Source organism: Bubalus bubalis, chromosome X (assembly GCF_019923935.1).
Source record: "Bubalus bubalis isolate 160015118507 breed Murrah chromosome X, NDDB_SH_1, whole genome shotgun sequence".
In the NCBI taxonomy this organism is placed as follows: domain Eukaryota; kingdom Metazoa; phylum Chordata; class Mammalia; order Artiodactyla; family Bovidae; genus Bubalus; species Bubalus bubalis.
This window is the reverse complement of record NC_059181.1, coordinates 122,578,494-122,588,499: the sequence shown is the minus strand read 5'-3', so window position 1 is coordinate 122,588,499 and position 10,006 is coordinate 122,578,494. Positions and strand designations below refer to the sequence as shown.

The 10,006-nt window shown below is 40.0% G+C and overlaps 1 protein-coding gene across 8 annotated transcripts in view; it reads left to right on the top strand.

The window, feature by feature from the left end:
- Positions 1-5,578: 5,578 nt before the first annotated feature.
- Positions 5,579-10,006, top strand: part of LOC112582053 (dedicator of cytokinesis protein 11-like) — a 61,117-nt gene continuing 56,689 nt past the window's right edge. For 2 of the 8 annotated variants that reach the window (XM_045164577.1, XM_045164578.1), the window contains exon 1: positions 7,768-8,811. The gene's annotated coding sequence lies outside the window, so the exon portion shown is untranslated. Of the gene's footprint in view, positions 8,812-10,006 lie in introns of all 8 variants that reach the window. The other 6 variants (XR_006640675.1, XR_006640676.1, XR_006640677.1 and 3 more) reach the window with 6 other exon arrangements.

The following is a 10,006-nucleotide window of genomic DNA, read 5'->3' as shown; positions in this document are numbered from 1 at the left end:
ATGGGGGAAGAGTAGATCTGAGAGGTGGTTTCCCAACGAAGTGTTGTTGTTCAGTCGCTCAGTTGTGTCTGACTCTTTGCCACCCAAGGGACTGCAGCAAGCCAGGCTTCCCTGTCAATCATCATCTCCTGGAGCTTGCTCACACTCATGTCCATTGAGTCGGTGATGCCATCCAACCACCTCATCCCCTGATGTCCCCTTCTACTCCTGCCTTCAACCTTGCCCAGCATCAGGGTCTTTTCCAATGAGTCAGTTTTTTGCATTAGGTGGCCTAAGTACTGGAGTTTGAGGTTTAGCATCAGTCCTTGCAGTGACTATTCATGATTGACTTCCTTTATGATTGACTGCATCTAAGTGACCGCATGGCTAATCGGTGGAATGGGCAAACTACATAGGCTAGATCCGGGAAGGGAGGTGTCTAGGATTTAAGTTTTAGCATTCCTCTCTCACTGATTTTTGTTGGGCATGGGGACAGTAGCTGGTAGACTTTGACCTTAGAATATTACTATATTTTAACTTAAAATAGATTTATTTCCATCATACAGTTTGAGCCTTTGAAATAATTTTATTTAAAAATTAGTTTCTGGCCATGCCATGGGAGCCTCTGTTGGCCTCAGATAGCCAGTCGCCCACCGTCCCCACCATGGGGCCGCTGCCCAGGTCCTTTGGGGCATGGCGTGGCATGTCCCTCCACGTGTTGGGACCGAGTCCAGTACAGAGAAATCTTCATCCTGGAACACGGGCACAACCAGAAAGGCAGCAGCCCCCTCGCCCAACACTGCACCACTCAATTGTGGGGAACCTGGGGGAACCTGGTGCTAAACCATTCCTAGATGACCTGCTTCTGGGTTGGGGTTTTGCATGTAGCAGAGCAGCTCTCTCGCTTCGATCTATTGAAAATCAGCCCTCAATACAAAGGTTTGGAAAAAGAAATAAGGTTATCAAAATTTCTGTTTAGTAACAGGATATTTTTTTTTTAAGACAAAAAAATTAGTTTCTATGGTCAGGCAATAGTTTTAGAAGTGCTAAAGTATTTTTTCATGCAGAACATAGAATACATTAAATGACTAAGGTAAACAGAAGAAAATATCAATAACCAAAAGTCATATTTAACATTGTAGCTTTTATTTGACCCAGGATTTACAAAATCAAACGCAAACAAAAAGACAGGAAGGGTTCTTTGCGAGTAAGGAATGCTGTTGCTATCTTCACAGGACCATTATCCAGTTTTGTATGGTGTCAGGTTCTTTTCCAGACTCTGTTCTCTTTACCTTGATGTATAATTGTATTATTTACTATTTACCATTTCCTCTTTACTATATATGATAGAATACAAGCAAAGGGTTTTTGTAAACTGCATGTCCTCTGGAAGTACAATCAGAAGGTTAACTCATTCCCAGTACCACACTTGTTTACACAATTTCTTCCCCTTTCTTTTTTCTACTTTTGCTAAAAACACACACACACACACACACACACACAAACACCCCCCCCCCCCCGAAAACAAAACAAACAAACAAAATCCCTGGGAATGTCCCTGTGGCTAAGACTCTGCACTGGCAATGCAGAGGTCCTGGGTTCAATCTCTGGACAGGGAAACAGATCTCACATGCTGCACCTAAGACCCCCATGAAGCCAAATAATAAATAAGTACTTAAAAAAAAAAGCAAACAGCAATGAAGAACATAAAAGCACCTGGGTTTTCAGCAGCACAATAGAGTAGTTAAATGTTACTTATTTTCTATTTAGTTTTTAGTAAATATTAAACATTTTTTTCTAATAATGCAGGATATAAAATCATAAAATAAGTTGACAGTTAACTTGCCAGAGTTTGAAACACATCAAATGTTAGCTATGAATAACTAATTCTAAAGTAAATTAATAAAAGTTTTAAATAACTAGAATCAAGTACTTAGAATGTATTATTTACAGCAAAAGTCAAATCATAATACAGTAAATTCTACTTCTTTTCCATTTTGTTTTTAGTAAATATTATTTTAAATATTTCTGTAATAATGCAGGATATAAAAACAAAATAAGTTGATAGTTAACTTGCCAGAGAGATTGAAACACATCAAAAGCTTGATATGAATTCTAAAGTACATTAATGAAACAGTTTTAAGCAACTACAACCTTCAACCACTTAGAATGTATGATTTAGAGTAAAAGGCAAAGATTATTGATGCTATTTTATAAGCTTCCATCTTTTGGGAAAGAAATATGTAAAGGGAGATAATATTCAACCCTGGTGGTACTTCACTCCAAGAGATATTGAATCAAATTAACCCCCACAACCACAACTTATTGTTTTTGTCTCCCCACAAGCTAAAAAGTGGGGGAATGTAGAAGTGACTGCTATTATGTATGGGCTTTTTTAAAGGGTGATGAAGATATTCTAAAACTGTGGTGATGGTTTTACAAGTTTTTAAATATACCATAGAAACTAATGTATTGTACTTTATTTTAAAGGGTGAGTTTTATGGCACATGAATCCACTCAATAACTTTGTTTTTTCTACACGCCCAAGGACACATGAAAAAAAAAAAACAAAAAAAAACAAAAAAAAACGTAAAGAAAAAAGGAGTTGAATACCACCACGGCCCAGGGAAAGTAAGGAGGGTGGTAGGGGGAGGACAGAAGAAAGGAAGGAGAGGGACATGCATTGCTGACTAGTTCTCCCCTCCTCCATTCACTATACATGTGCACACACTTGCACACGTACACACGTGCAAACACATGCACACACACACACACACACACACACACACACACACACTGTGATAACCAGTGACAAGCAACTGGCTGCTTTTTGTTACAGATAAAACCATAACTGCTTTGCTTCCTGAAAAGGTCTCCTGCTCTTGTAAATGTTGCCCTTGCTTGCTAAATAGTTGGTCTTTGTTAATGAGGTTTTTCCTTCTTATGCTCTTGCTTTTTGATTTTTAAAAGCAAATTTTCATAACTAGTATACAGTCTGTGTCACATCTTCTCTTTTGTAATATAAGTCATGCTGTATGGTATCTGGAAAGTCATGCTCACTTTATTCTGAAAAATATCTGCTTCTGAATCTTTCTCAGTGTAAGTATTGTAGTTACCTTGTGAAGCCAAGTAAGTATTTCACAAGTATTTCAGGGTTGAACTCTTACAGTCCAGGCCTTTTAGGTGTTCTCTTGGCTTTCTTTTTTTTTTCTTTTTTTTTTTTTTTTTACGCCTTCTTATTGACTCATAAGGGCTTCCCAGGTGGCACCAGTAATAAAGATCTCACCTGACAGTGCAAGAGTCTAAGAGACTCGATGGATGGGAAGATCCCCAGGAGGAGGGCATGACGACCCACTGCCATATTCTTCTAGAGAATCTCACGGACAGAGGAGCCTGGCAGGCTACAGTCCACAGTGTTGTAAAAACTAGGACACAACTAAACCAACTCAGCATGGCAAACACGGACTCACAGACACTAGCAGCTTCATTTCAACAAAAAGATGATCATCTCTACACTTCTATACAGAAGTAAAGGGATTCTGAAAACTAAGTCTCTCTCTTTGTAGCTGAATTTTATTAACTGGCAATAAGTCACTATTTCAAACTCTTAGTCATTTGCTCAACATTTTATTGCCTGTATATTATGTTCTGGGAAGTAGAATCAAAGTCAGGAATTATCAGTTACATAGTCTGAATACAAATGTCAAATAGTCTGAATTGATAGGAAGACTGTCCTCTTGGACCAGAAAAGTAGTCTCCTTAAGAGACAGACGGAGCGATAGCTACATCCCCCCTTTTTCTCACTGTATCTTGACTTTTCTCTTTATTGAAGACCCTGAGTGCAAGCCCGAGTCTCATCTTGTGGCTTATCAGCATCATGGGCTGCACCTGTAGCTCCATTCGTATCCTTCCTTGCTGTGGACTGTTCTCTGCAAGGTGTCTGGCTACTGCTCTCTCTCATTGAAACGCGAAAAACACCAAATGATGGTCTTTGCACATTAGAGCTTGAAGTATAGTCTAAAGGAAATAGATGTAAAGTGGTGTTTTCGTCTCTCTGTGTAATAGGAGAAAATATGCTTTTGGTGTAATCAATCATACTTTCCTCTGAAGTTTCAGATAATATTTCAGCAGGTAGCTCTTCTTCTGGAGAAATAATGGAAAGGCTCCAAGGGAAATCAATCTCAGTCCTCTGTGTGAAAATGTATCTGCTTTGTGGATGGCCAAGCCTGGCATCAGGAAGGCTGGAGTCATCTTGAAATCCAAACACTGTCTGAGGGCCGAGTGTAGACGCTGAAGGAACAGTGCTAGATGACTTCTGACTGCCACTGCTTATTGTGATAGTCTTAGTGCTGTTAGAGGAGATCTCGTGAGGGCTCTCTGGCACCTCAAAGACATCCTGACTGTACAATGGAACCTGAAGCTCGGAAATGTGTGGCTGTTTCTTTTTCCCTCGAGCTTTCATCTGTTTGGTTTTCATTTGTGTTTTCATTTTGAGAGCCACATGCCTCTCAGGTCCGGGCAGAGGGTCCGCGATCGAAATAACTGACTCGCTCTTTTGAGACCCAGGGACGGAGTCATCGTCACTATCAGAAGAAGAACGGCGAGACTGTGGCTGTTTCCTCTTGAGCCTAGCCGAAAGCTGCTTGTTTTCTTCTCTTAGTTTATTCCTTTCTGCTGTGAGCTCACCAGTAAATTTCAGATTTTGTTGTTGGATATCATAAAATTTTTGCTGTAGCGTATTTCTGTACATTTCATTTACTGTAGAGCCATCGCATACTTCAGCGTTTAATTGACCTCGCAGGTCATGGGTAGCGTCATTCAGGTCTGTCCCTTGCTCCGTCAACTCTTTAATTCTGGACATGGAGCCTGTCCAGCTCTCGTCTGACAATTGCTCTTTCCTCAAACTGGTTACTTCCCCCTGAAGTTGGAGTGGCTCTCCGTCATGGAGCTCTTTTAATGTTAGCCAGGTTTTTGTAAAATCTTCAGAAGCTACATCACAGAGGCTAATCTGTGTTTTATCTCCTTCGGAAGAACTCTGCCCACTTTCCCTGTCCTCTTCACCCCCATCCCCCACCTCCATCTTGATTCCCTGACTGGGATTGGGAAACAGTGGAGACACGCACCAACAAAAAAGAGCTGTGGACGGGATGACAGTTTAAACTCTTCTACAGACCTGTGAAGCAGCTTCCAGGCACTGGGTGGGCAAATGGGCAGGCAAGAGGATGGATCAAAGATGGCTCAGGGTGGACAGGATGGCGCATTTTGGGGGCTGGAAGGAGACACCAGCCTCCTTTTGCCGAGAAAAGCGAAGGCGTGTGGGAGGGAAGATGGCGCCTTCAAGCCACCCTGTGCCGGACTGGAGACTGGAGAGACCGGAAACGCAGTGAACTCTGGGAAAGCCCCGCTGAGCTGAAGTGCGTCACAAAAGGCGGTGGGGGTGGAGGGAGTTGGAACTTACCCCCTGGTTTATTTTTGAAACAAAGTAATTTGACCCAGTTTTAGCATCTTTCTTCCTGACAGTCAGTATTTTATAATCATTGAAAACCGCAAATACCCATGGTGTTAGCAAGTTGGACGTAAAGTCAAAAGCCATGCACTCTTTCCTTCCTGTCACCCCTCCGTTTAGGCAACAGTGCTTAGTGGTCCATTCCTAGATTCGGAGGCTCTCGGGAGACTGGCAATTCTGTAACTGATTACTGTTGCGACCCATGCTAGATCTTTGCTGGTGGCTCAGTAGGTAATGCGGGAGAGCCAGGTTCAATCTCTGGATCGGGAAGATCCCCTGGAGAAGGAAATGGCAACCCACTCCAGTATTCCTGCCTGGAGAATTCCATGGATAGAAGAGCCTAACCCATGAATTTTCAAATATCATTTGTTACAATGCCAAGTATGGTAATATAGCACTAACATGCTACTGTTTTTCTAACTAGAGTATGTTTGTTTCACTTTAGATACATGGGGAAAAGAATCATAGCAAGGTAATTCCCATAGCAGTGCAATTTCCTCTTTTTTTCTTCTCTTCCAACAGAGGGCAGTCTTAGTCATGCCATGCAAAACCTAGATGCTTCCTTTTGAGTTAGCCTTAAGGTACCCATGATTTATTGAATGCTTCTCAACTCAAAGTTGAAATTAACCTGATGGGAAGTGATACATTTTTAAAGTTTTCCAAAAGGTAATGGTTAGACTGATATGCACAGTTTCCAGTCTAATCCTAGAACAGATGCTTGTCTCTTCTGAAGCTCGTGAGAAAGGGCTAGATCCAGGGGAAGGCAGGAAATCATCAAGTGAGGACAGTTGTCAGGTCTGTACTTTTGTTTACAACCTATCGATACCCACTTCAGTTACTAATGTAAACAGAAATCGCCAAGAGCAATTGAGATATATATTATATATTATTTCTTTCTTGTTTTTGCTGTGTAAGTCTTAGTGAAATGAATACTTAAGGAAACATTTGTGTGACCCTAAGGAAAAGATGACTTGCTTATTTCGATAAGATATGTTTCCGAGGTAGAGTTAGTCATTAAAGGAACTTAAATAGATGTCTTTTATTTTTTAAAATAAGTTTCATAGCACTTGGAAAAACTAAAGAGGCAGTTTGGATGGGGTTTATTGCTGAGTCTCTGGAACATCCTAATAATTCAGATGACAATTTCTACTGTCTCCCCAGCACTGGGAACTGGTTGGGAACTGCTATGGTAACTACCACCATCAATCTTAATCACTAAGATTGTGCTGACCTGCCCTCTGTGTTTAGTAGAGGATGGACAAAGGCTTTTTCCTCAGTCCCTGTATTACCCAGTTGTTAATTTTTTAACTAAACCCTAAAATTCAAGGAGAACAAAATAAAAATGAGGAAATAGACATGTTTATAGAGTAAAAAGGTTCTGATCCAAGTTTAACTCTGGCCCAGAGACAGATTAGATAGGCCTCATTCTTAAACATCTAAATTCAGGAAACCACCCCCCTAACTCCCTACCGCCCCCCCCCCCCCCGTGAGCTCTGAGTATCCCTCTCACCGTTTTCTCTGACTCTTGCCTTTCCTATCTCCTGAGAAAAAGACGGAAAATTATTGGAGTATTGTCCACTCTACTCTAATATTTTTGAGGAGAGGAAGGAAAGTAAGAAATTTCTCTAAATTCCTTACTTGTATTCTTGTAGTATAAGCTATTTTAAATACATAGTAAGCATCATACAGTTTCCAGTGATGTCTCATTTAAGCCAAATAATAGTTGGTAGGCTACTGAGCGTAGCACAATGTTTATGTGGAAATCTAGTCATTTATTAGTTAAAAAAATCTAACATTGAGATACAGTATTAGAGTACTTCATTTCCTAACTTTAACCTTTATTTTAGAGTGCATAATGCCTGGCTGTCAAAACACTTTGGAGTAGCCTGAAAATCGCAAACCATGCCAGCTCTTTGAAACAGATCAAGAATAATGCAGGACGGGCTTCAGCATCTTAATAGCCTGGAAAGTTTATTTACACTTAATCACAGTAAGTGCAAAATGTAGGTAGGGTACTCATTTGAAAGAGACATTAATACTATTTGACCCAAATCACCAGTACAGCTGGAGATCATTTTACATACATCGATACATTTGCATATCTCTGTTTCTGTACAGTCATTTTCTCGTATGTGAATATAAGATCAAATATGCATGGATTGTTTCTGGCAGTTTTAGTTAATAGTGAGTTCTTAGTTTAATATGAAGGAGATTAATTTTCTCATTGAACTATTATTCTTATGTGATTTTACATTCAATATCTTTTATCTATACTTTAATGAAAATAATGAATCTGAATAAAATAGTATATATAATATTTGTTTAGAATGACTATTTTTCATTCAGTGATTATTAAGTGATTGCCCATGCTGAGCTGTCTGCAGAGGTCAGAGCACTGTAAATACTATTCTGACAAAGACGTATTTCACACAGGTTGAAATATTAACAAGTTCAATAGGAAGCTAGAGGGTTATATACATGAAAGTATTCTCTGAAAGCAAATCTTAATAAAAAGTCAAAGAGTGAGTCAATGTTCATTACCAGACAGTCCTTTAGAGGTTGCATAAGAGGAAGCCAGCAGAACTGCTCTGCCATGAGGACTAATCATAAACACAAATGTCTTGAGCAGATGGATGCTGAGCTACTAGACTCAGGACCTTTCAAAAAAAAAAAATGGGAATGGTACAGCCTTCAGCTTTGCTCTTTGTCTCTTATAACAATGTATTGAAGCTGTGTCTTTCAGTTGGCCCAGATGCTTTGTTTTCCTTCTGATTTAGAAACAAGCCTCACACCTTTGGCATCATTGAAAACATCAGGCCATAGGGAACCCCTGTACATAACATAGCTGCTTTTCTATGATTTCTCATTTTTGCCCATATAATTAGAGCACAGCCTAAAATGCCTCCCATGTTATTTCTTAGGTACATACCTAGATCATCACTCACATCTTGTGTACGAAGAAGTTGGCACCTATTTATTTGTTACAGAGCTGTTGATACAGAGCTGAAGTAAAAAATTTCAGAATTGATTAACCCAGATGGTATTTGATTAAGGAGTAAATACAGCAAAACTCATTAAGTCTGCAGGTACTGAGAGCCTGGTGTCTTTTTGCTTGTCTCTCTGAGTCTTTGGGAGAGAAAATCATTCAAAACTGTTATGTGAATCCCTGTGTCATACAGTTTTAATTTCCTTTTTTTGTTTTAATCTCAGGTTCTACAACAGCTGAAGCAAACATTTTCCATCAGGCACTTCTTGAAGGAAATACTGCTATGGAAGTTTCCCTAACAGTATTAGATACCATATCATTTTTCACTCAGTGTTTCAAGGTAAAAATGAAAAGTTAGAATTTAGTCAGTATCGTTGCAAAGAAATTACACAAAAATTAACTAGACAGATGAAGCTTAGTACAATAGAAAAGCCCCCAGTGAGCAGTCAGGAAACTTGGGTGGCAGACCTAGTGTGACCTCAAGAAATCACTGAGACTCATCCTTAAAATGAGAGTTGGACTGTTAACAATTTGTTCTTTATTCTCCTTCTCTGTTATTTTTGTGTTTAAAAACAGGTTTTTTTTCATACTTTTATGAAAATATCCAGTCATTTCTGGCCCAAATTATGATTGAGTCCGTTTATCCAAATACCCGTTGAAAATAGGTGTCTTGTGAAGCCAGAAGATGTCCAGGCAGGCTGGCTGGCTGGCGTCCCTTGTCATGTGCTTATTGGTTTTATTCAGATGCTTGCCTCTCAGTACAAATCATCATTGCTAGGATTAAAAAATAGAAGAAGAAGAAATTGAAAGCAGTTATCTTGCAGGGTTGTTGAAGGTGTAAAATGAGATAATGGATATTAGTGAGCTTTGAATAAACACTGTATAACTATGTGCTTTGCTTAGTTGCTCAGGCGTGTCTGACTCTGGGACCACATGGACTGTAGCCCAACAGGCTCCTCTGTCCCTGGGATTCTCCAGGCAAGAATGCTGGAGTGGGTTGCCATTTCCTCCTCCAGGGGATCTTCCCAACTGAGGGATTGAACCCAGGTTTCCCGCATTGCAGGAGGACTTTTTCCTGGCTGAGCTACCAGGGGAGCCCATATAACCATAATGTGAGGTAACAGTAGCAGGAGAAGTCAAAAGTGAAAACTCTTGCTGGCTTTTCATCTGCGTTACACAGATTTTTTTTTTTTTCCTTTTCTTTCCCCTTCTCAAAGTAATTCAGTTAATTGCTCAGGCCTCCAGATTTACTATGCAAACCAGGACTGTGCTTTCAAAGAGGCATATAAGGGAAAACTAAATTAGATACTAATCAGAAATAAGCTGCAGTATCTTTATATGCAGTATTAAGTTTGTTCTGATTAAAATGCAACCCAAATTTATTTTTTTTTATGCCAGCAAATAAGAGCAGAGAAGGCAATGGCACCCCACTCCAGTACTCTTGCCTGGAAAATCCCATGGATGGAGGAGCCTGGTAGGCTGCAGTCCATGGAGTCGCTGAGGGTCAGACATGACTGAGCGACTTCACTTTCACT